At 29.1% G+C, this 27,256-nt stretch overlaps 1 long non-coding RNA gene and 1 pseudogene across 1 annotated transcript in view; both read right to left on the reverse strand.

The window, feature by feature from the left end:
• LOC142319641 (uncharacterized) overlaps positions 1 to 27,256 on the reverse strand; it is a 96,562-nt gene that overhangs the window by 50,815 nt on the left and 18,491 nt on the right. The gene's annotated exons all lie outside the window — the stretch shown is intronic.
• Positions 221 to 26,220, reverse strand: LOC142319816 (activating signal cointegrator 1 complex subunit 3-like; annotated as a pseudogene).

Raw genomic sequence — 27,256 nt, forward strand, 5'->3', positions numbered from 1 at the left:
TTTTAAAGGTCTCTTTAAGAAAGAAAACTGTATAAAGAAAAGGTTGGTACCATGTCTATACCCAAAATAGCAGCAGGATAAAGTTTGGATTTAAAAAAAAATTATATTGATAAATTATCGAGGAACTGTTATCACAAATAAATAAATTTATAGAGATTTGATTAAATGGATAAATAAATTTATTTTTAAAAAGTTACTTATTAAGTACAAAGTTTGCTTATTTACTTATATTTCATTTTAATAAAAGTTCAAATTGTCCTTCTTCTGTTGCTTGACAGTGTGCCAGTCAGTTGTAAAAGGATGATAATGCATTATTCAATGTTTCCCTAGTGATATTTTGCGCTAATTCTCGAATTCTACTTCGTAAGTCATCAATATCTTGGGGCTTATTACGATAAACAACACTTTTTAAGTGGCCCCAGAGAAAGTAATCTGTGATAAGTCAAGTGATCTTGCTGGCCATTCTATTTGACCCCTTCAACCAATCCATCTTCCACAAAAAAAAATGCATTTAAAATTTCACGAACCTGAAAACCAAAAATAAGGTACCAGTACTATCTTGATGAAACCAAATATTTCAGAAGTTGAGGCCAACAACATTTTTAATGTTTAGAATGATATGGACAAGAAGCAAAGCCTCGTAATTCACTGCATTTAAATGTCCATCAATAAATATAGACCCTATCAATAATTCTTCAACAATATCTCATATACATTTACTTTATTTCTTTGTAAATAAACATTAACTTTATTTACTTTGACTGGATACTGTGATTGTGCCTCACGATACTAGTGTGTGTATTAATCAGTCCTGTATTAACAATTATGACAGTTTACATTGGCATTCAAAAAAAATGTGGCCCTATTGCTAAATTAGGATCTGCACAAATACTGTTCATCATAATTCCACAAAACTCAAGTTTTTGATCGTAAGTCATCTTCATTAAGTTCTTGCACCAGACGAATTTTAAAGGTTTGAAATTTCATTTTTTAATGTTCAAATCACTGAACTTTGGCTAATATGTTCTCCTGCTCCTGTTCATGTTGAGGAATGAGGATTCTCAATAAATTCTGGCATAATCTCTAATGATTTTTTATTATTTGTTGTAGATTTAGGCCTCCATGGTTTTCTGCTATTATTAATGCTCTCCACTTCTTCAAATCATTTGATGGTTTTTGACATTGTACCCTTTGAAATATGGTTATGATTATTAAATGTTGCATTGAACAACTCATAAACTCTTCATTATAAGACCTAACTATTACCAAAGCCTCTCATTCTTAAAAGTGCGACTCTCTACTCTTCACTACCTGACAAGTTAATAGTAATGTTACAGATAGTACAGAAAAAATTCAATAAAAAACAATTACAAAGAACGTAAAAAAACATGTAAATAACCTTTAATAAATGCAATAAAGGAAGTCAAAATCATTATCCAACCGATCACAATGAATTCTCATAAGAAACTAAGAGAATAATAATGAAACACTCTAAAAGAAATTATACAATGAAGTAAACTTCATTTTTGCAACAATGGTAAGAGACCATCAATGATCAGCTGATCAGCATGATTAGGTTACAGTACTTTTACTATCTGCCAAGAAGGAGCTGAAATTTTATTTCTTGTCAAAAGGTAAAGTAGTTGACTGATACATTATGCTGAAAGTTACAGTGTTCTTCTGGAACAGTTTTAAAGTTGTTGAGGGGTTTCCATAATTTTGACTTGCTCTGTACGGATTATAAGGGGTCTGAACTTTTTATAAGACATTAAAAGCATCCAGAAACCTAAAATATTTGTTTGTATCAATTGAAACCAACTATTTTGTTTAAGAAAATGGCAATTTACAGTAGTACTATATTTAACGAGAAAAAGAATCATGCAAATGGTATCTTGTAAATAACTTGTTAGAAGGAAATCTAGATTTAAACTCAAGCACAGACGCCTTTCTCTACCACTATTATCTTTCAGAAAAGAAAGAATGTTTGCAAAACTCTGTTTGATGCTAACTGTTAAGGAAATTTTTCAGTTAAATATAAAGTTTGGGGAGCAATGCAAGTGAAATTTTGTTTCAAAATGGAAAAAAACTGTTTTTATAAAAATTTGCAGCAAAATATTTATGGAGGGAATTACATGTAACCACACAGTTTCACAAATTCTTAGACACAAACAGCATGTAGAAGCATTTCAAACATGAGGGCTATAACAATCACAGTTGTTTTTTTTAATTATATTATAAGAGTGTCTTTAACAGTCTGTTCAATAAAACCAAAAGAATAATGAAAGCCATTTATTATTTACTGGTAATGAATTTGAAGAAATTAAAAAAAAAAAACAACTTAACTGTGGAAAAACAAGACACTAATGCTACACAACAGCAATGTATCCATGTATTTGTTGCTTATTATACATATATTTTTGATGAAGAATCATCATAATTTTTAACAAATTCTATTTCTTTAAATTCAATTTTTCACACAAAGAAAAAAAATACTTTAATTCTTTCACTCATTTACTCAACTTCAAATGAAATTGACAGAATCTGTCTTCACCACTTAATTTGACTTTAATCCATGTCTGTTAATTTTCTCCTTTTGTTGTTTTATTTGATTATAACTTTGAGTTCACAGAAATAACACTAATAAGTTTCTGACATGTTCTGCTACCTTGAAAAAATTATGAAATTACATTTTTGAACAGTCAGCTGCTCATAGTCATATTGTTTTTGTTTGTTTCAATTCTAATTTTGTATAAAGTGATATTTCTGTTTTGTTTTAGATGTGATAAATAGTTATTTAAAATATTATTAACCAGAAACTTTTATTTATTTTAATTTACATACGAACAGGTTTTTAACAATTTTTTATTTACATTTTAATAATAAACTGCTTATTTTGTTATAGGTTTCCTATTCAATATAATTTTAAAAGTAACAACTATAAAAAACTGCTTCACAAAAGATGTTTTATACAACAAATATTGTATAATTTTAAAAAGGCATTTTATATAAATTTTTATATAAAAAGCTGACAACAAAGTTGTAATAATTTCCTGGCATTGGTTATTTATTCTTATATAGTGAAAAAGTAATTTACAGAAAAAAAAGTTTTCTAAGATTTTTCTTTTTGGGGTGAGAGGGTAATTTATGATAAATTTTTATTGTAAAATTATCATTACATGTTTAATTAACTAAACTAAAAAGTTTTAAAAATTTAAAAAAAATCTGCTTTTTATGCTCTCCACCTCCTTCAAAATCACCTTCCAAGAAAAGTTTTTGATTTTTATTGTTTACTATGTTAAATGGAAGAAACAAAAAATAATATTAAAAGTATTAATAATACTTTTTTTGTTTATCTTAACTTTTAATATTATTAAAAGCATCAAGAATCAATCCATAAAAAAACCATGTGTAATTTTTTTTGCCAATAATACAGTACAGGAAAGAGCCCAAAATTAATAAGCAGTGAAAATAAAAGGTAAACTTTGTTTATTGTGGTATGTTACAGCAAAATACAAATAACAATCAATCCTTTTCATTCTTTACTCAAACTTTAATCTACAAAAAAACACATCTGTTTACCAATAATTTGTTTGATTACCTGCCTTAATGTACGAGCAACAAGGGCTTCCACAACAGGATCTCTATCATCACCGTGCAATAGATGTACTTCATCAATAATTAATAGTTTAACAAGACTTGTGAGTGCTATATCACCTGTTAATAAAAAGAAAATTATTAGAATAACACTTTAAAAAAAAGAAATAAATGTTTAATAGAAAGACAGTCAGTTTAATATTTAACTGCTATAATCATAACTGAAAATTACCAGTTCCTTTTCTTGTAACCACATCCCATTTTTCTGGTGTAGTAACAAGCATCTGAGTTTTTAATATTTCTGCCTTAATTAACTGCATAATTCACATACTTGAACCCCTAATGGTCCTAATTTCCGATTAAAGTTTGCAGTCATTTCAGCAGCTAATGCTTTCATTGGAGCAATGTCTGGAGCAATATCTGCAAAACATTATAAAATTCAAAATTATTAATTTTATCAAATAAAATACCAAAAAATTCTAAAATATACAGGTGTTACACATTATAAATATATTATATGTAAAAATACAGAATTTACAAACTGCAAGATGTCTTTTGAGTCTTTATTAATTTATAGTCTTAATTTTTAACTGTAACTTATTACGTTACAAATGCAGTAATAATAGTTTTAAATGAAAAAAAGCATCTTATCAGTTCTACAGATAAATATTTTATTCTGAAAGTAGTAAAATTATAGTTAACAACATTGTAAAATGTAAATATACCCAATAACAGAATGAAATTTCTATGAACATTACACTACCTTAAGATCATGAATTACCTAGTGGTTCATTATTTTCTAGAAGTGAACAATGTAGTGACCAAAACAGATAACATATAACACAAAAATATGTTACTTTTGACAGTAAATTTATATGAAACAAAAGAATATCAATAGGAATGCTTCTGCCAGTAGTCAAGGCTGAAATTTATACAGATAAATTTTAAAAACGACATACAAAATAAAATACAATTCTGGATGAGATATGTGGATGACATATTTGTAATTTACAAAATAAAATCAACTATGAGTACATTTTCTTTAACCTCTGAGACCACCATTAGGTATTGCTTCAGAGGATGAGATGAATGACAATTACTGTGTGAAAATCCCATGCCTGACCAGGATTTGAACCCGGTCCCTCTGGATGAAAGGCTCGCACCACAGAGACCAGCATTTGAAACTGAAGAGAATGAGAATATGAATATTCTATTTATAAGAAATATACTTTACAAATATATTGATGGTACTGAAACAGGTGTCAAATTAAATTTACAAATAATTATAATATTTAATTAATGTAAAAATAATAATTGCACAGGACAATTTATTTAAATTGATACAATATTAAGAGGAATTTGTAACTGTAATAAGTATATTTATTTTCCACTCTGAGTCCCAGACCTTAAAATCTGATTACTCTAAATAAACAATCAGATGCAATTTTTTCTCTTAGTTCATAATTTTAAATATTATTATCATTACTCAAATAATAACATCATATCTAATAATTAAGAATTACAACTGAAGATAATTCAATAATCATTTCATCAAAAGATATCACTCAAGTAATTTTTGAAAGTTCCACCAAAAAAAAAAATCTTTGAATTATCATTTGATCATTCATTTTTTGAATTATCTTTTAGATAGTGCTACGATTCCAACTTAATAGTTGATTAAATTTATTGTGATCTTGATACTAATTTTAGGAATCTAAATACATTTATCAATACCACCAAAAATAAATAATATTTAGGTTTTTCCAAATAAACAATCTACTTCATAACATAACCAAAAAAAATTCATAATCTTTTATTCTTATATAATAATATAATATATTCTGCTTACTTTTAAATAACGAATGAAAACGTTTATTCAGTGTTAACATTAAATGATTGTGTTCTATTAAATAAGTATAATTAAATACTTAATTCTATTATACTAATTCTTTAATTCTATTAAATAAGTTCACAAAATTAAGAGAACTCCTGAATACCTAGTTTTTTAACTTCATTCAGAACACTAAAAGCAGATTTGGAGCTGCCTACATAAAAAAAAATGTATCCCCTTGAGTCTATTCAACTTATATGCTAAAAAAATATATTTAACTAGCCAGTCAGGGCTCACTTTGCTCGCCTGACCGTCTAGCCAGAGAGCTCCAACCCTGGACTCCTGCAGTGTTCATTACCCTCATGAGTCTGAGAATAATAATGATAATTAACAACTTAATTTCAGGCTTTAAAAAACCTGAAAGAGAAACTAAACTACAAAAGACAAAATAGTAGTAACTATGTTAACAGAAGTACACACACCTTTGACAACAAAAAATGAGTAATAATGAAACTATCAGCTTTATATATAACATTACATAATATAAGCCAAACATTCAAATACAAATCATAAGTTATAGAAACAAATTAAAACAAAATGTTTCAAATAATATAAAATAAAACTTCACTATGATTTGGATAAAACAATTTCAATATTGAGATTATCAACTGCTCTCACTGATAAAATAACTCCAGAAAAAATATGTAATTATAAAACTGAATTAGTAAAAATGAATAAACTACAATCAAAAAATAATACAGCAACAACAAACAAAAGTTACTCCAGTGCAATTTCTGAACCATTGGGCAAACTCTCACCTTATTAAAATATAATGAATTACTTGTGTCACTCTCCTACAAATTCATCCATTTCATAAATAAAACACTAATTCACACTTATATACATTAACTATTCAATTATAAATTAACGATCAACATAAAGAAGGAACATGGCAACAAATATTTTAATGCTGATGAAAATTATCATCCTGCATAAAGGATCAGCCCAAATACTGGAGCAGGACAGTGTTTCATGTGAGAGATTACTTTTTCGTGTGAAAAATATCTTCTATCGTTAACTGCAAAGAATTCCATAAATATACAAATTTTAAATATATAATAAACCTAAGCATTAGATTTTAGCATCTAAACATAATTTATGCAGTACCTTTTATTTTTTGTCAAAAAGATTTTTCCCTAGAATAACTACTTTAATATTCCAAGAGATGTATTTCCTGACTTAGATACAAAGATAAATGAAAAATGGTAATATCACATGAAGAGTTTTCTAGAGAAAGAAAGCCCTTTTAAATATATTCTAAATTACTGAAGTTTTACAAAATTAATAGAAAACTTGAAATTACTATTTTTAAGTTTTACTTAATATATCAGAAGAATATATTACACTAAAAAACATAAAAAAGATTATAACCTTGAATTTATCTTTTTGAATGACGCCTTTATCAATGAATTGTCGAATTGTATGTACAACTGTCAGTAGAGCAACATTCGTTTTACCAGCACCAGTGGGCGCACATATTAATAGATTTTCATTTGTATGATAAGCTGAATAAAACACAACAGACTGTATTCTGTTCAATTTTTTAACACCATTAAATGCCATCTGTCCAACCTGTATTTACAGAACATCAACATAAGTAATAACAGATATGATAAATTAAACACCTTTCCACCAGTGTGTAACATTTAAAAAAAAAATGTATGTTGACATTAAATACAAATTAAAACTTAACACAATATGCAACATTTTTATTAATAAACGTACTGATCAAATTAAAATTAATACATTATTTCTTTTAACTTTAATACAATGACAAGCAATAAAATTTAATTTCCAGTATGCCATACATGCATAATATTTCATTCTAACTTCAGTAGCACGCAGTATGATATCTGTACCAACACATTTCATACATAAAATTTTTTGGAAAGTTCATTTAATATCTCCAAAACAGCATTGCAATGACCATTTTATGCATGTGTACCAACTTTCCATATTTTTTAAGTAAGGTAATGTAATTATAAATTTCAGTTTTTTACTAGAAATGGGTGAAATATGACAATGGCTGAAATTCATCATTGTTAAGATATGTAAATATATTATCAAACACCCCCATGAGTGAAAGAAAATTAAGAAAATGGGCCAGAAAAATTCAACGGAGAGCTGGAGAATAAGCATAGCAAGGCAGTCATTTGTGATTACTGATTTTTGCTTTTAAGAACAGTTGGTTCATTATTTCCTCCCTTGTCTTGTCTTTTCCTGAAATTTCAAGGACAGTTCTTTATGAAATAGTGTCATACCATTTGAGCAACTCAAAGTTGTGTTCATGCAAGATACCAAAGGTGCCTGCTCGGCACCACAAAACTAAATAAGCTGGCAAGTATTAACCATTCTGCTGAAGTATAGGGAGGAAGACTTAAGCCACAATTTTAATAGTGAAGAGATATAAGTGTTTCATGGCAATGTAAATTAAAACCAGCTTTTATTTTAAGGACAATAATGAAAACAAGAGAACAGTACAGAAATATTTGCTTTAAAAGTGGCTATACCTAAGATGAGACTATTCAAAAATTGGTACCCGGTTTCCATAAATGCATCTGTGAAAGTTGGAAACTATATAAAATAGTTTAAGGCTGCAGTTGATGAAATTAAAATAAATTAAAAACAAAAATCAATTTATAATTTTTTTAAATAATTTAATGATACTTACTTTTCAAATATGGTTGGTAACATTCCAAATTGCCCCTAATAAAAGAGGGGATTTCCCCTATTTTAAACAATTCTAGTAGTAACAACACTTCTATCCCATTTTAGACATAGTAAAAAAAGAGAACGGTTTTTTTATTAATCAAATATTGTGTTTTTTTTTCAAGTAATAAATTTTTTGTTTCTCAGAAATTTCATGAAAAATATATATTATAAACAGTAGATGAGAAAATTATGTAAAAATATTTCCTTTGAACAATCAAAATTATGGAGTATCCCCTGAAACAAACTGTTCTGAAGCCACTACCACTGTTCTGAAATATATTTTTAGTTACTTTTTAATCAAAATTGGAAAAAATATAAAAACCTGTAATTATTTAAGAAGTTTTATTCTGTAGAACTAACTAGTAAGCTGGGAGTTCTGTAAAACTAAAAGCTACAAGGTTTGCAAAGCTAATGTAACGGTAATTGGAACTTTTTTCTGACCTGGAGTAATATAATAATAACATATCAGGTACATACATTTCACAAACTAATGAATGAACTGCATAGAGAAGCAAGATATAAACAAATAAATCTTCTACAGTATTAAATAATACCAGAAACTGCAGATATAATTAGTAAACATGGCTTTCTTATAATAATTTTAATACATTTCACAATCTAGTACTGATCATGGAAAGTGTGAAATCTTTCCCCTTTTTTCTTATCAACACACTACTGCTTTCCAAACAGGCATTGGTTGCCACAGGTTTAGCAACTAAGAAATGTCAACAACACAAAATTTTTTATACGAAGAAACTCATTAGACATTTTTTGTTAAAAAAAAACAACCAATAAAACATTAGTTTTTCATTCAATTAGTATGCAGTTTTTAATTATAATTATGTAATTTAATAGATAAATTACATAATAAAATACAAAATTTTCATAAAAGATAACATAAAATTAAACAAAAGCAACGGTGATAATGCCTACACTAAAATCAAGTATAACATAAATTATAGAAATTTCAACAGAATACTTAAATTATTTGGTTTAAAAACTGCACATATAACTAATAATAAAATGTTTAAATAATACAGATCCATCTAAAGTAATAATTTTAGATAACAAGGCATATATAGCTTAAAATGTGCAAATTGTGAATTAAAATACATTGGCAAGACCAATTGGTCATTCTCAATTAGAATACGAGAAAACATATCAATGGTATAAAAAAAAAAGTCAAATAGATAAATGTAATTTTGCTAAGTATATTATAAATAACAACCATAATTATAAACCAGATAATTTTATTAACATTCTTGATTTTTCAAATAATATACACATTACCAATAACTTAGAAAAGTACCATATATATATATATATATTAATAACGATTAATTAATAAATGTACAAACAAGATTTGAAAATGATAAATTATATAAACAAGTACTAGACAATAACTATAAAGTGAGCTGACCATACCAGTCATTCCCATTTTACCATTACGGTAGAGACATTCATTATGACAGGACATTAAGTTGACACAATTTTAACACATGACGACCACCTTTATATATCTTACACACTTTATATAACAATTCTACTCCTGACGACAAAATTTTAATTAATAAAAAAAAAAATTAAGTTCCTGAAGATGGAATTCGTTTCCGAAAGCGCTAGGACACATTAAAATATTGTTGGTAAGTGGGTTTTACATTTTAATTATTTATTTTTCTATTTCTTTAGTAATTTTATTTAAGAACAAAATATTTATTAATATAATACAAGATTGTCATTTCTAATTTGTTCCATTAACTTTTAAACAAATAAAGGCAAATGTATACCTCACATGTTAAAAGTCCCATTTATATTGAAGAAGAGAAAAATGTTATTTTGCACAAGATGGCATCAAATGATCCATTATATTTGAAGTTTAAAAATCTTTATGTATAAAAAGCAGCAAAACTGCTCATTTTGCCAAATAAAGCTAAGTATCTTTCATATAGTACATAATTTGGAAGTATATTCTATATTCGTAATGATTGTAGAGATGTTGATTAATCTTGGATTATGCTTTCAATTCGAATGCAAATAAGGAATTCCCTGTATTTATTTACCAGAGTAAGCAGAGTGATGGCCTATGTAACATTACTGAAAAAAAATAAAATGTATAATTTACCTTAAGCAAATTAATTAACTAATGTTACCAATAATGGTGAAAAAATCATAACAGTACTTCATTATCTGAAAAGAACCAAACATTAAAAATTGTCATAATTATTAAAACAATAATTAATGCTTATCACTGTTTATAACATATATGACATTAACTTTAATTTACTTATGGACCATATCACCCATTAAGTGAGATTAATGGCAAATTATAAAATAAACTTCTAATCAGGCTATAACAGTCTCAATTTATTACCTGTTTTTTCATTCATTCTTATTCAAAATTTCCTTTAACTTGATGATTAAATTACATTTAATTGATAAATTACATTGTTAACTGCTTATTGATAACAAATGAATCACTCATATTATAGTTAAAGGAAATCTATTTTCACTGAATAAATTAAAACACTAAATTGATGCATATGCATTCAATTCTGATTACTTTTGGGTAGATTTCATAAGAAAGCTACATATTATAATGAGTACCATGATTTGACTTCCAGAAAATTTTGTCATATCTTTGCATTTCACACCCCCCAGACTCCAAAAACCATAGTCAGCTCAAAAGTTTATATATATATATATTTCACTTTCTTGTGGACACAGTAACTGCCATAATTTTGTGCCAATCACTTTCAAACTGTTCCTTAAAAATAACGTGTCCCAAAAACTCGGTCGAGTTTGTTAACAGCCAACATTGTACCGTTAGGGTGGAAATGGGGGGGGGGGCTTTTTCAAAAAAATAAAATATTGCTATAACTTTTTTAATAAGTAAAATATTGAATTTGTTTAAAATTCCTACTATTCTTTGGATAAGTACCTAAAACCTATGTAAAGTTTTTTGATAACACCAACAATTGGCCCACGGGGTGGAAAAAATGAGGTTTTGAAGACAAAAAAATCATACCTCCCATAATAGGCACAGTATTGAATTGGTTTAAAGTGGTCGTTAGTCCTCTAAACATTACCTAAAACTTTTGTCTGAAACAATTTTTGATGACCAATACTTACAACAAGGGATGACCAAAATGTTGTTGGGTTGTAAGATGGGGCTTGTCATATGCTGAACATGTGAAACTTTTTTTCACATACAACCATTGTCACCATGAGTAAATTTGAAGTTTTTTCTTAACTTTAAGGTGGAAATCTTTTTTATCCCCTACTTAGCATCGGTGAAATCTACCTCCGCCTTCTGGCATGTCGAAGGGAATTTTTCAATTCTTCCTGTACATTTCAGCAAGATGGGAAATGAATCCCTGTTGATTTATGATTACTGCAATATATCTTAATATATTCAACAGCCAGGTGTAATTCTGCCAAGACTACAATGAGATCTTTCTAACACTAGCACGGATGGAATGTGCAAATCATTTTCAATTTAAAAATAATACATTATCCTATCTGAATCAATTTCAATTGATTTTTAAAACAAATTTCTAACAGAGAAGATAAGAGTATATTATAGCCATGAAAAAATTTAAACAAATTATTTTATTTTATTCTTTGGGAATAATAGAAAAAATGTACACTGTATTGCAAATAAAAAACTAACTTTTAAAATAAAAAATTAATAAGGTTTTCTGATGTAGTGTGGCAAAAGGATGGTAATCTGCGTCTGGTGAGAAAAATATATTCATATAAATAAATATATTACTATTGGTTTAAATTAATAATTAATTTACTAAACATCTTTATTTTTTGTTTACAATGACTGCTTTATTATTTTATTTATTAGTAATTTTCATATCAGGCTGACAATTTCCCGCGCCATAGCTCATGGTCCTCTGCCATTTTAATCTTTCTGAAGAAATGTCTAGTGTTTTTCCCAGTCGCATCTTCAATTTGGTCCAGGCATTTTTACAGTGGTCTTTTGCATGACCTACTTACTGCCTATGATTTTTTCCCCCTGTATTTATGCCGGGCCTACGGACTACATGACCAAAAAAGCAGAGGATGCGCTGGAAGTATATTGCGGACTACATCCTCTGTATATCCAGCTCATTTATAATCAAGTTGTTCGTCCTCTTTTCCATCCATGCAGCGCGGAGCATTTTTCTGTAGGCCCACACGACAAATGCATCAATTCACCTCTGGTCTTCAACCTTGATGGCCCAGGTCTCAATACCATACATAACTACTGGGAAGATTAGTACCTCAAGCAGTCTCAGCTTTGTATTCCTCATGATTGCCCTATCCTTCCAAATACCTGTGAATTTCATAAGCGCCTCCTTCACAAGATAATTCTTTGTATTTTGGTCAACGAGCCTCAACATTTATCAAAAACAAATATACAAAATGATCCACCTTTTTGAAATCAGACAGCACATCACTGACTGGAAGATTGTCAAGTCTGCTTAAGATGAAAATGTTTGTTTTTTTTAATGTTTAATTTCAGCTCTAGCGCCTCACTTTCTTGCTGAACTCGGTTGAGGATGTCCTTCATTTCAACTTCAGAGCCTGCAAACAGAGTCATATCATAAGCAAACTTAAGTTGGTTATTTGCCGGCCTCCTATTCATATAGTGCCATGCTAGAATAAATCCCTGTTATACTCCTCTCATCAGGTAAAAGAGCTCCATTGTATCATTTTCCAGTCTAACCACTGTACTGTTCTTTACATGTAGGTTCCAAATGAGGGTAACAAGATGATCAGGAACACCCATCTTCTTCAACACTCACCACAGATCTTTCTATCTGATGGAGTCAAAGATCTTGGTGTTATCTAGGAAATATATTATAAGAGGATTGAACTCTCTAACTTCCTCTATCAGCTGCCTAATATTTCAAATTTGCTCACGCGTACTCATTTCTTTGATGAATTTGGCTTGCTCTGCAGGAATTTCTCCTTCCAGATAGTATTGTAGACGTTCATGAAGTATAAACAACAAAATTTTACTCGTATGTGAAATCAGAGAATAGTTCTATAATTTTTGCAGCCTTTTTTATGTAGAGGTATGTACACTGAAGTTGCCCACTATTTACAGATCTGGTACATAGTCATCTGTTGCCTTGAGCATTTTTCTGTGATGCTATCTGAACCTGGTGACTTGTCCTTCAATTTCTTTATTGCTTTTCACACGTCCTCTTTGAGAATCACTGTTCTCTCTCTGGTACTAAATCTCAATGTTCTCTCTCTGGTACTAAATCTAACTCTGTGAGCTCTGCATGGTCGTCAAGATATGGGTTGGTGCAGTAGTTTTCCATCTTCCTCCAATCTCCCAATAGTCGGTAAGAAGTTTAATACCTGCATCTTCTATAACCCAAGATTTTGTCTTTTTTTTGTTTGAAGGTGTTTGTAAGTTTCCTTATTTCTTTGGACATGGACCACATTTCATTATTCCTGTTCGGCTTCTCAATTTTATTGCAAGTTTCTTGGATATATGAATTTTTATCATGATAACACAATCTTTGGATTTCAGTTGACAATCTCCAGTAATGTACTGAGGACTTGAGAAGCGAAAGGCACTGGTGGTACCTTTCACTCTTCTTCATTCCTTTACAAGTTGAGCAGTTTAACCGGACAACTAGTTTCGTTTCACTTCTTTAGCTATCTCTTCTGTGGCTTCCAAGATCATGATTTTAAATTCTTCTTATTTTTTAAAAGATGCTTGTTCACTTTCAACATATTTCTCACTGAACTTGACTTTTATTTTCTGAAGAAGTTCCATCTTTTGAATTCTGAAAAGACTAGTCTTGTTTTATTCAATTGAAACACAACTTGACTCTAAGAAACAGACATAGCACTTGACGGTTTGACCTGTCATCTGCACAGAGACATGTTTTTATTTTCTTAACTGACGTTTCCCATCTTTCTGAAATCAAAACGAAATCAGTTTGGTTGCGATATCTGGTCCACAGTGAGACCCACGTATACAGCCTACGAGGATGTTACCAAAACAATGTATTGATTTTTTGGAGTCTCTTTTCTTGACAGGACTGGAACCATAATTTCTTTCACAGAGACTATTGTTGGCCATAGCCAACGTGCAATATTATTGCAATTTCTTTACTGCCTACTTTTGTGTTAAAGCCACCTTACACAATAGTAATTTCTTTCAAAGGTAGCAAGTCACAGCACGAGGCAAGTTGGTTATAAAGCTCTTCTATTTCTTCATTTTCAGCTGCTGATGTTGGAGCATACACCTTAATTATATTGAGCTTCACCAGCTTTGTGTTTAATCTCACCTGAAGGAAACTGTCGTTAATTGATCTAAATTTGTATACTGCATCTTTCCATTCCCTCAATACTATAAATGCGACATCACTACTTGATTGTTTTGATTTTCCTAATAAATATACCACATTCCCTTCAAATGTACTGAAGTGGCCACTGTCTCTCCAATGTGCCTCTGCTAGTCCCAGTGTTGTAATCTGGATTCTTTAACATTCTTTCTTGACAACGGCAAGCTTACCAAGACTAATACATTACATCTCTTACATTCAAGCTTGCAATCTTGTGTACTCTTCCAATGATGGTAGTTGAAGTCACATCCTCTACAGTCAGCAGATTTGACACCCTGTGATTTTCATTTCGTCTAACATTTATAGAATAACCTGAAGGGCAATTATTTCATCATGGATAATGAACCAAACATGGACACAGCGTATTCATAAATTAAGTAAAGGCTGTTGGGATTAATTGATAAAATGTGACAATTTGTTCACTATCGGAAGAAATGCAAGCATGTACATTCTGATTGAACTGAAAACAAAATGAAATTTCTTGAACAAACTAATGTAGTTTCATCTCTGTTTTACATCTGAATACTTCTTACCGTTTGAAAATTATTAGTGACTGTCCATTAATTTTCAGCCATACCTAATAGCTTCATTTATTTTGAAAATACTGAAGATAGATGTACCTCTAAAAAAATTATTTTCTGTAAAAAATAAAGTAGGATTTATCTGACATTGTTTTTACATTGGAGGAATTACATTTTCAATTTTAATCGGTTATATAATGAAGAAGTATAATAAATAGAATTTACTTTGAAGAGATGATTTTCTGTTCTTAGATCATCTTTTCATTTTGACTCTCAATTATATAAAACTTAATATTTAATTATTATTCATTCATTAATAATAATGTTAAATATAAAAATAATATACATATTGCAGTATATAAATATACACAGATATGATCAGATACATCATACATGTTATTATATAAATTGTAACCGAGAATCAAGACAAGATGACCTAACGACCAAAAAACTATAAAGTTCTGTTTTAGGTGGTTTATTTATTAATTAACATTAATCAGAATATTCAATAAAATTGAATGGATACTATGACTGAATTAAACAATTTAAACATACGAATAGCATTAATAGCAACAAATCACCTAAAGATCATAAAAAAGACAAAACTATTAATGAAGAGAAATGCAATATAAACTAACTTATAAAAGAAATCTACCTTATCTAATGAATCAATAGGAACTAGTTTACTGCCAACAGAAGTTGGTGGTGGTTCAGATACTGGTATATTAACTTCTTCATACTGTTTTGTATCTTTCCTTTCAACACCTTCTGGTAAAAGCATTTTGACTTCTGATATATAACCTGAAACCAACCATTAATTTACACTATAAACAAAAACCACAACTGTAATCTCAATTCAATAAATTTATTAAATACTAAAATTTACATATTTTTTACATAAATGTTAAAATTTATTATAGAAACAATTTAATAGATTAGTATATTAGGAAAAATGTCCATAATATTTCACAGTTTAAAAAGTACCTGCAGTTTGGTTTGCTTTACTAAGTGAATCATAAACATGAGGATAGATTTCTTTCTTTTGTAAACGACTTGTTTTCTCTTTTTCTTTTAAGCTGGAGCATTTAGCGCTGCTTTTAAAGCAGCTTGCCTAAAAATCAGATTAAAAAAATTGATATAAAACGACATATGCATTAAATTTGCTTTTAATTACATAAATTTTACTTAGAAATAAAGTAATTATTTATTTTTTACATTTACTTCATCCAAATCAACTCAATTGTCTTAAAATACTTAACCTACTCATGCAGTATTATCTTTATAAAAGAATCTTTACATTGTAAGTTAATATTATCTTATCATAAAAAATTGCACAAAGCATGTTTGAAAATTCTATTAAATCGGTTCAAAAAATTATACTAGTATTTTAATCTTTAATAATTATTATTGTTTTCAGAAAAATTCAAAGTGTTCATAAAGGATTATATTTGTGCCTCGTTTTTGCACCACTATCATATAAAAAAAAAACTCCGTAAATATACAATAAAACATTATCAGAAGTCAAAATTGCACTTTCTCACAACATTGTAACAAAATTAAGGAAATCTCAAAACAAATTCAATACCCATTTTAATGATTTTAAAGAGTTACAAGATATGTTTCTCTTTTTGTTGGACCTTTTTCATTTGAAATAGAATAAGTTCCCTCTTTCATTCAACTGGAATTAATATCCAAAATGATTAGTTTTGAAAGACAAATGTTGAGTAGAAATTTCAGATATTCTTACTTACGTAAAAAATACTATAAAAGTAAAACATTTGATGTGCTTTGGGAGTATAGACTTACGCAAACATTTTCATGTATGAAGTTAAACAAAACAGCATATAGATCAAGACAGATAAACATCTCTCTCTGAAATACTGAAAATTGCATGTTACCAGTCTTTGAATCTGATATTGAAAAAGAACTGAATAAAAATTTAACTGTTAATAATAGTTTTAATTATCCTGCTAATGTTACTGATCCTGAATCAGTATAAAATAATTTTAAGCAGCCTGCAAAAATTACACCATCAAACAAAATGGCCCGCAGCAGAAATGGGTTAGCTATACCTAGTCTAAATGAAGAAAATTGCCCTAAAAAGACTTTTCTGTGTGGTTTTAAATTAAAAAAACAAATAATACAAATTTAGAGAGAATATGATTTAATTTGGCTGGCACGCTTAACAAATACAAATGAGTGATAATGAAATGAACTTTTTGTAGCGTAAAAATTGAAATTTTTACAGTTTAATGGATTTTTTATCTTTTTATTAATTGATATTTCAATTTATTTCATTTTACATATTTTTGGTTCTACTTTGTAATAAGAATTTATTTTTTTGTGAAATCTTGTTCCAAATTTTTTTTGTCTTCAAATTAACACTGTTAATATTAAAAATCCGTGTGCAAGACTTAAAGGCTAGAAAATGCATTTTGATAAAGTAAGAAAAGCAGATATAGAGATTATTACTACTGAAATTAAGATAAGCCAATTCTGGAAATGTGTATTTTTTTACTTATTTTCTAACTACATGGGAAAATACTTTGAATATTTAAATGGTATGAGGCTAAACATCATTTTACTATTATAATCCAATATTAAGCAACGATAACGAATAAATATGAAAAAATATCTTCAACTTTTGTTTAAATAACACACAATCTTCCATTTAAAAATCTTCCACTTAAGTCAGAGTAATTTACAATGATACTACCTAAGTAACTTGCTCTTGCTGATTTAACACAAAATGACCATAATGTAATCGGACATATTTATACAAAACAGATTACATTTGAAAATTATTCCATTATTAATTTATTGCTAGTAAACAAAGTAAACTATTACTTTCAAATAATAATAAATTATTTGGTAAAATTATCTAACAATAATAAAACCTAAGATTTTTCTTATGTAAAATTTTACTAATTTTCTAATGAAAAATTTCCATATTATCTTCACCAAGAATATCGGTTAAATCAATTTTAATAAATCTATTTATGAGGAATGAATTTATGAATTTATTTTTCAAAATACATAACAGCAGACAGAGAACAAATCATCTCCAGCTGTAAAAATTTCATAGAAATTTTTCTTTCTTATTTTGATGGAAGGATTCCATTTCTTTGTGTATTTAGGAAAAATATTCTATATATTTCAAAACAATATAGCCTTTAAACTAATAAGAGTTGTTATTTATAAGGAGAAAAATTTATCATAAATAAATATAATAAAAAAACAGAGAGGAAAGTGTGTTGATGTTAGCATTGACTGCACGGAACAACTTGTTTTTTCCATACTTCAACATTTCACAAAGGTCAAACTAGTTAATTTTTTTAATGTATTTCTGCATCTCATATTTACATAAAAACTCATTTTATATACATTTTAAAACAAGTTTTATTTGTAATTTTAAAATAAAAGAAATAAGATGTAAACACATATACTACTAGTCTGTGGGTTTCAATGTGTCATCAAAAGCATTAAGTAAGGACTTTACCTCTAAACACAAGTTATAGTAATCACCTTCCAAAGAATTAAACATTTTGAGCACTCAGCAAGTATATGTAATGAGTATGTTCTTCTGACAACAGTTAAAATGTTTACTCCCTTTTTAAAGAAATAAAATTTTAAACAAAAACTATTGTTAATATTTTAATAATTTTTAAATTTTTATTTTAAAATATTTTCAATTTTTACAATTGTAACATTAAATCAGCATTTCTTACAAAACACAAATACACTAAGTTAAAATATTAATCTGACAATTTAATTCACTGAATTAAATACTTTAACACAACATACCTTTTTGCGCGTAACTCAATAGGATTGAATTCATCATCTTCACTATCATCATCCTTATTAACTAATTTATTAATTTTTTTTTCTTCTTTACGAGCTTGTTTCATCAATAATTTCTCCTGCTATGATTGTACAATAACTTGACAACCATATACAGGTCGCCTTGGCTCCGTTGTTCCTGACCAAACAACAGCAAAAAACGAATGAAATATTAAATTACTAATAGTTAATCAATATTTGCTTAAATGATTTATTGACACATATTTTGTACATATGTAAACACACATAAAATAAATCATGCAAAAGGTAACATTTTGTAAGTCTTACATATATTTAATTAAGGATATTCCTTCTTTTTAACTTCTTTGTAAGCATATAGAAGTTATTTTTTTATATTATCAATAGGAATTTTATAGTGATATCCTGTGAGTCAGTTTCTTAATCAGATGTGATAATGGCATCCTATGATGAATTATTTCTCTGTTCACATTAGCTCAGGAAACTTGTTGAAAATGTTTCGATGAAAGTGAGTGTAAAAAAAGACCATGAAAATTCTCAGGAAACTGTTAACAGTGAAGAAACTGACGACAAAGTTAAAGCCTAATCTCTCAATCAACTGAAGGTGATGTTCGGATATTAACACTGCATAAAATATAAATTTTACAGGTAATCATGAAATAAATCTTGTTATTAGATGGCAATTATCAGCATAATTTACTGTACTGGATGTTTTGAATCAGTTTTTATGTGATTCGTTTTGGATCCAATTGTATTAATGAAATAAATAAATATGCACAGGATATGATTCCCACTATCAGAGATGTAAGGTGGGTGAATGTTTAATTTAATCTAAAAGTACATTTTTCTTTAAAAATTATTGTCTCCAGTAGGATCCAGTAAGTTAATCCAGTAGGATTAAATAACAGGTTGTAATCCGGTAAAAGTAAATTATGGATCATGATAAATTCAAAATAATTTTGCAATACCTTCACTTTCTTCCTCTACAGAAAAAAAATATAAGCTTAGAAAAACTGTTGTAGAATTATTCTTGCCCTTCTCTAAAAAAAAAAAAAATACTGTTCAGGAAAATATATTTTCATTAATGAAATTCTGATGGCATTTAGAGGCAAACCATTATTGATCAGTTTAATATTTCCATCTTATTTCATTAATTTTGTTTTAATCATTCATTTTCAAATTTCTTAATGAATTCATAGAAATTTGGAATTTCTTGTTAATTTTTTTAATATTAAAGTCTTAGTTAATCTTAACATTTTTCTCTCCTTGGATTGTGACTACTTAAATTACTGTTTTTAACTGCTTATAAATAGACAAATCGAAAAGCAAAGCTGTTAACAAATGAAAAAAATTTAGACTACATTCTAAATCTTTGAGCCAGCCATGATTCTAATTAAAACATTTATTTATTTATAGAATAATATATTACAAACCTTGTGCTGCAATTAGTTTTTTCTCTTCAGCAACAGAATTATTAAAAACAATATCATTACGATGTTGCAACAGTAACTGAATTAATTCAAATCTATCAAAACCCAACAGTTCAAACATCTGGAAAAAGAAACAAAAATAAATAAAACAATACAAAAAATTGACATAAACAATGCTATCGTAACTATAACGTGTATAAAAATTGTTTTATCAACTTTTTTCTACTTTCTGAATTTCTTCAATATTAGCAAAATCATTTGATTTATGGTATGCTACAGGCTACTCAGAAATTAACTTCCGATCCTTGGTATTGAGCAAATGAGTGGGGGGTAACAATTCTGTGTTTGCTCAGTTGAACAGCCCGGTTCAGTGCAGTTCTAGTAGTGTTTTTTTGGAAGTATCACTTGCATGTTTGTTCTTGTAAAACTCTCACTCGTAATGGCTGCTGTCACAGAAAATACTGCTGATTGTGAAGTGCTTCCTATCATCCATTTCCTTCATGCAAAGAACTTGTCGGCAGCTGAAATTCATCATGAACTTTGTGCAGTATATGGAGGGAATATCATAAGTAACAGTGTGGTTAGATGTGTTTGTAAGACTGGTGGAGTAAAATGTGAGATGTGCGGTAAGACAGGTGTTGTATGTTTCAGAAAGGTTGAACAAACATTCATGACAAGTGGTCGAACCTTCATGACAACACTTTGTCTGCATACTACAGACACCAAATCAACAGTTTCATATGGGAGTTTTTTCAACCATCCTCCATACAGCCCTGATTTGGCTCCCAGTGACTGTCACCTTTTCCTGAAAATGAAGAAATGGTTAGCAGCAACACAGCGTTTTGAAAATGACAAGGAGTTGAAAACAGTGTTACTACCTGGCTTAAATCACAGGTGACACAATTTTATGACAAGGTATTCAAAAATATTCAAAAACCTGTTTACAGATACGATAAGTGCATAAAATTGGATGGCAATTATGTAGAAAAATGGCTAAAAAATATAGCTAAGAGATTTATATAATAAATTATTTTTTTATTAATTGGTAATTTTTTTAATAACAAATTGTAAGTTACAACTCAAAATTATTCTCCCTGATGTCACATTTAATTTCCTTCATAATGAGTTTATTATGTACTGTAATGAGTCCCTTCTAACCCGTTCTTCTAACACATTCTTAGAACTAAAAGAAAAACTTAAATTGTAAATCTTTAGATTAATGTCCTACCTTCAATTATTCTGATCTCGTTCCAATTTTCCCTTCAGTTTTAATGGAGGTAATTAATGGGAGATAAAATGTAAGTTTTTATTAAACTTTCTTACTTTTTACTTACCTTATTTTATCCCACTGGTTTTCCAAAAAGATCAGTAGACATACTTCTTTCAGTAAATTTTTATCTATCCATAGCATTCTCTGTAACCTATATTTCAAACTAGTATTACAATCCTCTGTATATGCCTTTCCCTGCTATCTACCACAATTGCTTTTGCTCTCCTTAAAGTATGTATTCTTCCTTTCTTTCCATATCCCTCCGACATCCAAAACCACACTCTTATCCTAGACACTAGCACTAATACTGCTTTACTTTTCAACAATACTCCCAAATACATCTTCAATACACATGTTTTATTCATTACCTATTTGCTACATCAGCTGATTATAAGCCTTGTCCTTAAATTTTAATCATGAACAGTGAACAGTCCCCACGCATTACTGGTTAAAATTCTCTTGGAATAGCTAATCCAAATTCAAAAAAAAAAATAACAAGAACTCACATGAGTTCACTTCATTTATTCATTCATTCAGTTTACTTTGGTGAAATGAATTAAAAGAAAAATAAGGCAGGTTACCATTGTTAAAAAGTCAAATACCAATAAATGATGGGATTCATTGGATTCTGACCTAATAATTAATGCAACCTAAAAGCAGAAAATATTACAAAAGATCCAGATATTTATTATTGTAATGAAATTAGTCCTGATAAAAAAGTAAAAAAAATTACAACGTAACGGAATGATGAATATAATAATAATACTGTAATTAAGTTGTAGAAATAATTACTTCATTTTGTAGTTCATCATTTGAACGACCAGATTTTAAAAGTGTCATCACAGTTTCACAGAATTCTTCAACAGATAAACCAGCAGGGGTTTGTGATCCATAACATTTCTGCAATTCTTTTACTAACCATGGTCTTCCAAACTGTAACAAAAATAACTCGCACATGAATAAAAAATATTTTTTATTGCATTAAATATTTAACAAACCTAGCTAAACCTAGCCTTAAGCATACAGCTATTTACAATGAGGTGGATCCCTTGCACTTTGTACATCTCCGTTTTCCTTTATTCAAGATATTTAAGACTCAAAATAGGTCCCATTTTCTGTTAGGTTGTCTGTAATTTTTCTCTTTTCTGTCATTTCTTTTGCAACATCTACTGATACTTCTAGCACGTCTTTAATCAATCCTTCTCTTTTTATATTATATCCCAGCCAATCAACTTTCTTGTTCTGAATTACTCTGATTAAGCTTCAGTTCTCATTTACTCTCCATTTCTTCTTCATTTTATACTTTGTCAGTTTAGTCATCTTATTATCTCCTCTATTTCAGATGCTTCTAGTCCTTTCCACTTTATTTTCTGTCCATATTTCACACCCACACAGATGTAAATTGCAAACATAACATTTCACAAGTCACTTTATTCAAATCCAGCTTCATCTTGCTACATAATAATTGTTTCTTTCTGTTAAATCCTTCCTTAGCCATTGATAAAAAAGAATGTTTGTATTTATTTCATTTTACTTGCGTAACCTATTACATGGTACCTAAGAATCATACTGTTTAACTTGTTCATTTCCTCATTCTTTTGTGCAGACTGCCATAGGCTTTATGCCTTCAATCCTCACTTTAATATTTCTAACATTCATTTACATTCCATATTCTGACATAGTCTCTTATAATTTTGAAATCACTGTTCAATATCCTGTGTTTGAGCTCTTAAAAAAAAGCCATGTCATCTATGAACCTTATACAATTCATCTCAAGTTATTTACATTATCTTTTTAACTTCTTCTAAGGCATTTTTTATCATCTCATGTCTAGTACAAAAAGACCACATTTAAAGATGTTTTCTTAGACAAACTAATCTATCTTTTAGAAAAATATTATTTATACAGAGTTTAATATGCGACTATGATTAGTAATCTGACACATAACAGTATCTATTCATTGGTGAACAAATACAGACCCTTGTGATTTTTTTTCAGTGATATCTAAGTTTCAATTTCCTTTGAAGATGAATAAATAAAAAATATATAACAGAATAAAAAAAAAATTTGAGCCCTTGCATTATATATGACTGATGTTTTTAAAATGAAGAATTGGAGTAATCTACGCACTTCAAAAATATAATTTTTATAAGAAAATCATTAGAGCTTAAACTAAAAATGAAAGATAGTAAATGTTTACAGTTTGTAAACTTTATTAAATTTACATTACAAAATGTTTCTTCGAGTTGAAACATTAATAACGTCCATATGAAAATTATGTTTTATGGTAATAAAATAACCCTACATTTTAATTATAAAAACTGCTAACTGAGAATTTTTTTTTCTAATTTCATATTTTATTAACTAATGCTCTAATAATTGAAGAGATATGCACTGTGCATTCACAGAAATTATTAATGTTCTCATAGATAGAAGAGGTATATTAATTTGTTGCTTTAAACTAACAACCACACCACTCTTTCTTATGACTATCATGCGGTGAAGATCGTAAACAATATGGCATATGGCGACGCCTGAATTGGAGGAAGCTTTTTGAGGACGATTGTCATCTTATTGAACGCTTGTGCCTGGAGCAGTTAAACCTCTATCATTCCTGGTCAGCCACCAATGAAGCCATGAGGATTCTTGAGGAGTATGACCTCGAAGTCCTCTTGGTCCAGGAGCTGTACACGGTTGGCCCTTCCACAGAGTTGATGTTATTCAATCTCGTGGGGGACGGCTACTCTCTGCGATCGTGGTCAGCTTGGTCTCATTGGGTGTCTTCCGGATGCCCCAATTTTCAGATAAGTGGTTCACTGTTGTGCGAGTCACAAGGAGTACCCTCGATGTCATACTGGTGTTGGGATACTTCCAGCTTGAATAGAGTATCGATGACTTGTTGGCAAAGTTTGGGGCGGATTCTGGATGGTCTCCCAGGCATCAGAGTGCTGGTTCCTATGGACCCTAACACCAAGTCTTCCGCCTGGGGTACACCACTCACTGACCCCAGAGGCGTTGGTCTCACACAGTTCATTGAAGCCAGGAACCTCTACTTGCTTAATGAAGCAGAACAACTGCCAACTTTCTCTTCCGAATTGAGGGAAAGTTACATCGATGTCAACTTGGTAACGGGCGATCTGCTTAGGTGTACAAGTAGTTGGACTGTTTGGCTCAAAGCCAGTGTTACAGCCATAGGCTGTAACACAGCTACAGAGTAGCTGGACCTCGGTCCAGCTACTCTGTACTCAAGTAGCCTCACCATCGGCAAGGTCTCACAATTCAGAGAGGGGGAATATACACTTAATTATTATAATTAACCCAACAAATATAATTAACTTAATTATAAAGCTATTGTACAACTTGTATAATTCTTTTTACACATTTTTTTGATTCATTAACTACTAACCGATCTTTTTGAGACTGGTTTCTTATCCTCTTTTGTTGAACTGCTGAATGAATTACCGCCATCATATTTCATTGAAAATGAATGGACAGCTTCAATACCAGTTGACAAATCAGTTAAAAAGCTTACATCAGGTAAATTGAAATCATTCATTTCTACAGGAGTAAAGCGTATATCTTCACCAAACAGTTTTTTAACTCTTCTTTTATTATTACCACCACTATCACACCAAGCTTCTTCTAATGTATCCAAACAGCTATCTGTCAGCATGGAATGAATTTGTCCCACTGTCTACAAAAAAAAGAAATTTTCAATAATAAGAAAAGAACACAATAGAATACCAAAAAGAAATTACTTTTAAAAACATTCTGTTTCAAAAAATATATATTTTCAAATTCAATAAAAACACCAATAACGATAAATATGCAATATAAAAATAACAATGTAATACAGTAGCACTTAGGGAAGGTTTAAATCCAATTGTATTCACAAAATCTTTTGGTTTTAGCAAATATCCAATTTAGGTTGACACGTTACAACATATGAAATTGATCCAGCTCCTGCTTAAAAGGAGTAATGAAGGGAATGGTGGCCACAAGTAATGTATAATAGCAGTTAGTCTGTAAAATAATATAAATAACAGGTATTGGATACCTATTATTTACAGATAGGCTAATATATATATATATATATATATATATATATATATAAAGAGAGAGAGAGATATTCAGAGTATTTCTAAATTTGTTGTATAAAAGTAACCTTTAATAAAGGAAAAAGTAAATAACTTACAGAAATGTTTGATACAACACTAAATACAGTATATTTTCAATTTTCATTTACAAATGTTCAATATGGCTACCATGTGTAACAACATGGCAGATGTCCCATCTATAACCAATTTCCTGCCAAATCCTATGAAGTATGCCTTGATCAATGATGGCAACTATTTGTTATCCAGTGCCGCAGCTCACTGACATTTCCTGGAAGTGGAGAAACAAACACTATGTGTTTAACATAACTCCATACAGAGAGTCCACTGGAGTTAGGTGATCGTGGTGAACATGAAATTGTTCCACAACATCCAATCCAAGTCGGAACTTTGCTACTGAGATACGCGACAACTGCATGTTGATAATGTGATGGCATGCAATCTTGCTGGAAAATGAATTCTGTGTCCATATCCTGTTGTAATTGTGGCATAAGATAATGTTCAAGCATGTCCAAGTATGATATTCTAGTTACAATTAACTCAGCAAAAAAGGAAAAACTGTAAATTTTGTGACAGCTTACAGCAAAAAAAAACATTTACCTTAGGCAAGTCCCAGGCATGTTTTTTTGCGTGTCGTGGATTCTGCTCACCCTATATCTGAATATTATGTCGATTCACTTTACCACTGGTATGGAAGGTTGCTGCATCAATGAACACAATTTTATTAACATAATTTTACCTTCAGTCTTAACTTTGTTTTTAAATAAAGCACGATTACACAATACTCAGTTTGTTTTTCTTTATTGTCTTCACTCAAAGCTTGTATCAGTTTTAATTTGTAGGATTTAAATGATAGTCGACTATGCAATACCCTCCATGCTATAACCCTATGAATATTCAATTCTAAGCTGGCCCATCCCGTTGATCTACCTAAAAAGCCATCTAAGGAATTTAAATTAAAATATTGTGTAAAATACTAAAGGATATATTGAATTATTTTATGTATTTTTAATAATTGATTTTGAATATTTTTTAATCCTAAAATTATTCTTGTTTCAGTAATAAATTTTACAGTATTTTTCTATCAGGTTTCAATCTGTTTCTAATTAATCAATTTTTTATTATTTTTTTAATCTCTGGTTGATTATTTAAATAAATTTTCACAAAATTAAATACTGTGAATTAAATTTTGTTTCAAAATTGTATTTGTTCACTTATCAAACTTAAAAAATTATGTTTTGCGACATCAATTTTTTGTTTTTCAATAACATAATTGAGAAAATTATAATTTTTTTAAAATTAAAATTATAGTTTTTAGAAAATTAGGAAATGTTCTGGGAAATTTTTATTTCCTTTTAAAAGCCAAAAACCATAAGAATTTCTGTATGGTTTCATTTATCCTGGCAACAAGAATCTGAATGAAATTTTTTGCAAGCTTTAACTTGAAAATGAAATGTTTTTGGACCCACGTTAAAAATTTTTTAAAAATTCTATATTTGCTTGTAGAACAGTTTTTTGTGAAACTGTATGTGTATTATATATTCA

The sequence above is a fragment of the Lycorma delicatula genome, chromosome 2, assembly GCF_047948215.1.
Source record: "Lycorma delicatula isolate Av1 chromosome 2, ASM4794821v1, whole genome shotgun sequence".
Classification (NCBI taxonomy): Eukaryota; Metazoa; Arthropoda; class Insecta; order Hemiptera; family Fulgoridae; genus Lycorma; species Lycorma delicatula.